A 5,169-nucleotide genomic window follows, 5' to 3' on the forward strand; every position below is an offset into this window, starting at 1 on the left:
GCCTCCCCAGCCCAGGTCTCAGCTCAGGTCCTGTAGTCCTGTGGTCCATCCACCGCAGTGTCTCCATCCCCAGAGCCCAGGTGTGGCTCAGGTCCCAGGGTCTGAGCAGCACCATGGGCCTTCCTTCCCAGGACCCAGCAGCATCCCGGCCTGCCTCTCTTTACTTCCTTCTGTCTGTGCACAAATGGAGGGAACTGTGTGTCCTGTCCCCAGGTGCACACGGACCACAGCCATAGTACTTGTGCAGTAAATATTTCTGTAAGGCTGCCTCCCATTTTATTTTTTGTTCCTGCTCCTTTTTTTCTTAGTAGTAGTGTATTTTGAACTCAGACCCTGTGCATGCTCAGCTTCCTTACTTAGCTGGGGCCCTATCCCAGATTTATGCCTCCTGCCTAGTCTTTGCTGGTTACTTTAGAAATGAAGTTTAACAAACTTATCCAGTAGGGCTCACATTGAATTGTAATCTTCCTAGAGTCTGAGGCAGAGCTCAGTTGGTAGAGCACTAGCCAATGAGTTAAAGCATCAGGAACAGAATTTGTGTCCTGGCCTCTGTCTATTATAAAACAAACAAACAAACAAACAATTGTAATCTTCCTGACATGAGCCTCCTAAGTAGGGAGCTTACAGGCCTGGACCCCTTCCTCACTAATCTGCTGCCTTCTTACCTCAGGAAGATTCTCAATGCCAAACACTGCCTACTGGGAATTCTTTTTTTTTTTGTTTTGTTTTGTTTTGTTTTGTTTCCCTTTTTAATTTAGAATAGTTAACAAGTATCATTAATAAAAAAACAACTATTTACAGAATAATGAACTCAAGAACTAGACATTTGAGAAAACAATACAGTAATCAAATCCTATCAGACAAGACAGGTCCTTATTTGGTTCTCTGGCAAGCCCAGGTTTATCCTGAACTTTGAGAGTCTCTGTTCTGAATGATGAAGCATTCAAGTAACATGTAGGAAATTTGAAGTGAGTTTCTGAGAGATACTGACTCAAAGAAGATCAGGAGCAGGCACAGTCCTCCAGTTTATTCATCACTGGGACGTCCCTAGGATGACCAATAGATTTCTGCTGAGGATCTTTGGGTAATTTATCAGCCTCATATTCATGTGTTATAAAAGATTTTTCCACATTAAAAAAAAAAGGCTTTATCCCATAGAAATATGTTTCATCGCTTTTCCAGCTTCTTGTACTTGGCTTCCAGTTTTTTTGAATATGCATCCAACTTGTAGGCTGCCTGCTCAAGAGCAGCCACCTGCTCCTCAATTGCATTGATCTGATCCAGGTAAGGCTGCAGTTCAGCATACTTCTGGTTTAAGTCCTTTAAGTTTCTACTAATGTTTATAGCAATATCTTTCATTTCAAGATACTTCAAGTTGGTTAGTTTATTCATATTTTCCAGGAGCTTATAGTCTTCACTTGTGGCAGTCAGCTCCCCAGTCAGGTATGTGGCCATTTTGGAGAACATATCTCGGCAGAGTTCAGTGATGTCAGCTTCCGCAGGTTCCTTGGCTTCTTCGGCCGTCTCCACGGCGACATCGTAGGTGCAACCTCTCCGACTGGCCGGATCCGGCAGCCACACACTTCACCCTGGCCCGCCACTTCATGCCCGTCCACACCAGGTACCTCGAGCCGGCTCCTCCGGGCGCGTCTCTGGGACACCCTCTGCGGCCGCCGCCATGGCCCGCCCCTCGCCTACTGGGAATTCTTTAGCTCCTGTCTAAAGACTAGCTTGACTCTCATACAGTCATCATTTGAATGTGAAGAAACGTGGTGAAGCACCGTCCTCCCCTCACTCAGTTCCCGCCACCCACAGCTGCTGTGGACCCCAAATGGGTCACCAAGTCCCCACCCTGAGGACACATGGCATGTCTCCTTCCTGCCCTCCCTCTTCACCCCACCCCAGCCCTATGGACTTCTTCCCTTGCCTGCCTTTCTCTGTGATTTCAGTACAGTTTTCCTGCCCCGGTCAAGACTGTAGTCTGCCCATTGCACCATTATCCAGCTATCTCTCTGCCAGGGAACAGCCCCAGGCACCTTCTCTACCATCTGCATACACACATCTGTGGAAACTTCTGTTTGTTCCACACGTCCTCCCCAGTCACAGTCACGTCCCCATCCCCAAAGCCCTTCAAAAGTGTCCCCAGTCTCAGGTCCTATGTCCCACTCTTCCCGGACCACAGGAGTCTCTAGAACTCCCTTGTCCAGGCTCTACCAGTGGGGAAGGCTGTGAAGCAGGACTGCCACATTCCCATCCTGACTCTTCCATCACCTGCTCAGGTAAGCACCTCAGCTGTGTAGGCCTTGGATTCATGGAGGAGAGCACTTCCCCACTGCAATGAGCTCTTGCAGTCAGAGTGGGCGCTGAGCACTGGGTCTGGAAGCAGAGAGCTACTGCTGCTGTGCTTCTAGCTCTCCACTCCTAGTCATCCTCCTGAACCCATCTTCGCAGGCCAGCATTGCAGAACCTACTTCCCAGCACATCAGATGTTTCTGCTGTGGTTCTTGTAATTCAATACTTAATTATTTCTTTTATGGATGTCTGGTATTAGTCATAGAACTATTATGTTGTTGCAGTTTTGCTCTCTCACTGTTGGTGCTCTACCACTTAAGCCATGTCTGGTGTATGCATAGTTAAATGGAGATGGAGTCTCCCAGACTTTACATTCTTCTGGCTTCTGGCTTTTCAACTCCATGACTGAGCTCTCAGCCATTTCATAGGTAGGTTTACAGTACTGAGAATCCAGGGGCTGCTCATCGCTTACCTCTGTTAAGGAGCTCTAAGCTTGAGGGACATTGTCTAGCTCTTGTGACCTCTGCATTTAAGAAGTGACCAGCACTTCATGTGGGGAATACCTAAAGGAAAGGAGTCCCCCGATCTCAGCTCCTCCAACAGGAGCCAGGAGACCACGTGTCCTGGTTTTCCTGTCCCCCAGCTCCATCCTCTAGAGGAGGAAGCAGCCTTCCAACAGTGGAGCTGGCAGCAAAGGGCTGGAGTCTGGGCCTCCTACAGTGCCTTGTTATGTCTGTGTCCTCTGGACGTGGGTTGGAAGCCCTCAGCTGCAGGAACAGCTTGTCTGTGACCTCCCTGTGGCCTCAGAGCCTGCCATGATACTGGCCCTTATTTGGGTTACTGGGATCCTTCTGCCTGTGGAAGATCCTTCTGCCTGTGGAAAGGAGGAACTGAAAATTCAAACTCTAGCAACGTGCTAGTAGTTCAGCTCTGTAATCCTAGCTATGCAGGAGGCTGAGATCACAGGATCACAGGTCAAAGTCTGCCAGGGCAGCAAAGTCTGTGACACTCTTATCTTCAGTTAATTACCAAAAAAAAAAAAAAAAAGAGCTAGAAGTACAGCTATGATAGCTCAAGTGGTAAAGAATTGATCTCCAGTCTGAAAAAGCTCAGGGACTGTGCCCAAGTCTTGAGTTCAAGCCTAGATACTACAAAAAATAAAGTATAAAAAAATGAAAACAAACATGTGAATTGTCTGCAGATTCCTCTTGCAGCGTGGACAGGAAGAGACGACACCTCAAACCCCTCCTCCTCAGGAACCAGGACCCAGGACCTTGTTACCTGCTTCTCAGTCCACAGGCCACACAGCTGCAAGGGTGCACTGGGATCCACGTTCTTCTCCTCACTCCAACCTCCACGCCTGGGCACGCATCCACATGGACTTGTGGAAACCTGAGGGACAGCCCCGTTAGCTGGAGCCCTAGGGCACCGACCCCATCTCCCAGGGTCCTGCTTCCTCCTCCTCAGGACCTGCAGAAGACCTGGCTGCACAGCTTCTAGAATCTGCCCACGTGGAGTTGGCCTTGCTGTGTTGTCCTAATGATGGCGCAAACAGGGAGCTTGGTGACCATGGGGACAGTCCATGTGCTGCTGCTGCTGCTGTCCTGTCTGACATTCAGTGGCCATTTTCCTGTCTGGGCTGTCTCACGTGATTCTGTCTTTGATCCATCTCATTTCACTTGGAAATATTCAAACTTCACACTCTCCTCAGTGAACAAATCTCTCCTTCTTTGGTTTAATAGGACTGGTCAGAAGTTACAGGCTTTCGACTGGCCACACTCTTCTATACATCTCCCAAAAGAGGAGTCCTTCAAAGGGTATCTGTATTTCAGAGATAAAATCCCAGCAATTTTAATTTTTATATACCGCCCTCGTTTCCAGCTAAATAGATATAATATATTGGTGAAGAATGATAAGCTCGATTACTGTATTGCTATCAACACTGACGACACTATGTTAAAGAAAGTTCCTGGTTATAAGGATGAGAACCTTGTGGACTCCTGCCTTTCATGCTACAGTGTGAGTTGTCCTGTGAAGAACAATCGGCTCTGCCGGTGCGGCTGGCTTCTTCTCAACAAAGACCCCACCAAGAGACACAAGCTAATTAAACATACATTTGTTGGGATCAGGTGGTTGCCTGCTAAGGACAGGAAATGAAATGACCCCAAATCAACCCTGCCATGGAGGATGGGATGCATCCTAGTGGCCTGGCCCCTGCCTTACCATTCCTCTTTCCTAACGCCTGCTCCAGGGCCTGTGCAATGGATTCATTCCTCTTTCCTTCTCTTTGGCTGTGAAGTGCTTGTAACCTGCTTCTTTGCCTGAAGGGGTCGCTCGCTCACTGGCTGAGGCTCCCAAGCCTGGTGTCAGGTACAGAATAAACTGGTCCTGTTGCCTTGCAAGGAGAGTTGCTCTTCTTTTTAGTGACTAACACAAAACTTCTGAACTAAAAGTGTACACTGGTGGCTCATTCCTACAATCCTAGCTACTCAGGAGGCTGAGATCTGAGGTTTGTGGTTGAAAGCTAGCCTGGGCAGGAAAGTCTATAAGACTCTTTTCTTCTATTAACCAACAAAAATTCAGAAGTGGAGCTCTGGCTCAGGTGGCAGGATGTCAGCCCCAGGCAAACAAACAGCTTAGGGACACCAGGAAGGACAACATTTCAAGCCCCAGGACTGTCACAAATAAATAAATAAATAAATAAATAAATAAATAAATAAATAAATAAATAAATAAATAAATAAATAAATAAATAAATAAAATGAATAACTAAATGAAATTCCTGGCACAGTCTACATGCCCCATGACATCTCAAGGCCTGGCACCCTCTGCCTGGCCTCTGCTCTCCTGGCTGTGCTCTGTGACTGGAAGCTGAAG

The 5,169-nt window shown here is 47.6% G+C and overlaps 1 pseudogene; it reads right to left on the reverse strand.

The window, feature by feature from the left end:
• Nucleotides 1–773: 773 nt before the first annotated feature.
• Nucleotides 774–1,541, reverse strand: LOC138805342 (biogenesis of lysosome-related organelles complex 1 subunit 2 pseudogene; annotated as a pseudogene).
• Between the last annotated feature and the right edge of the window lie 3,628 nt (nucleotides 1,542–5,169).

This window comes from Dipodomys merriami, unplaced genomic scaffold (genome assembly GCF_024711535.1).
Source record: "Dipodomys merriami isolate MVZ:Mamm:240054 unplaced genomic scaffold, mDipMer1.0.p SCAF_39, whole genome shotgun sequence".
In the NCBI taxonomy this organism is placed as follows: domain Eukaryota; kingdom Metazoa; phylum Chordata; class Mammalia; order Rodentia; family Heteromyidae; genus Dipodomys; species Dipodomys merriami.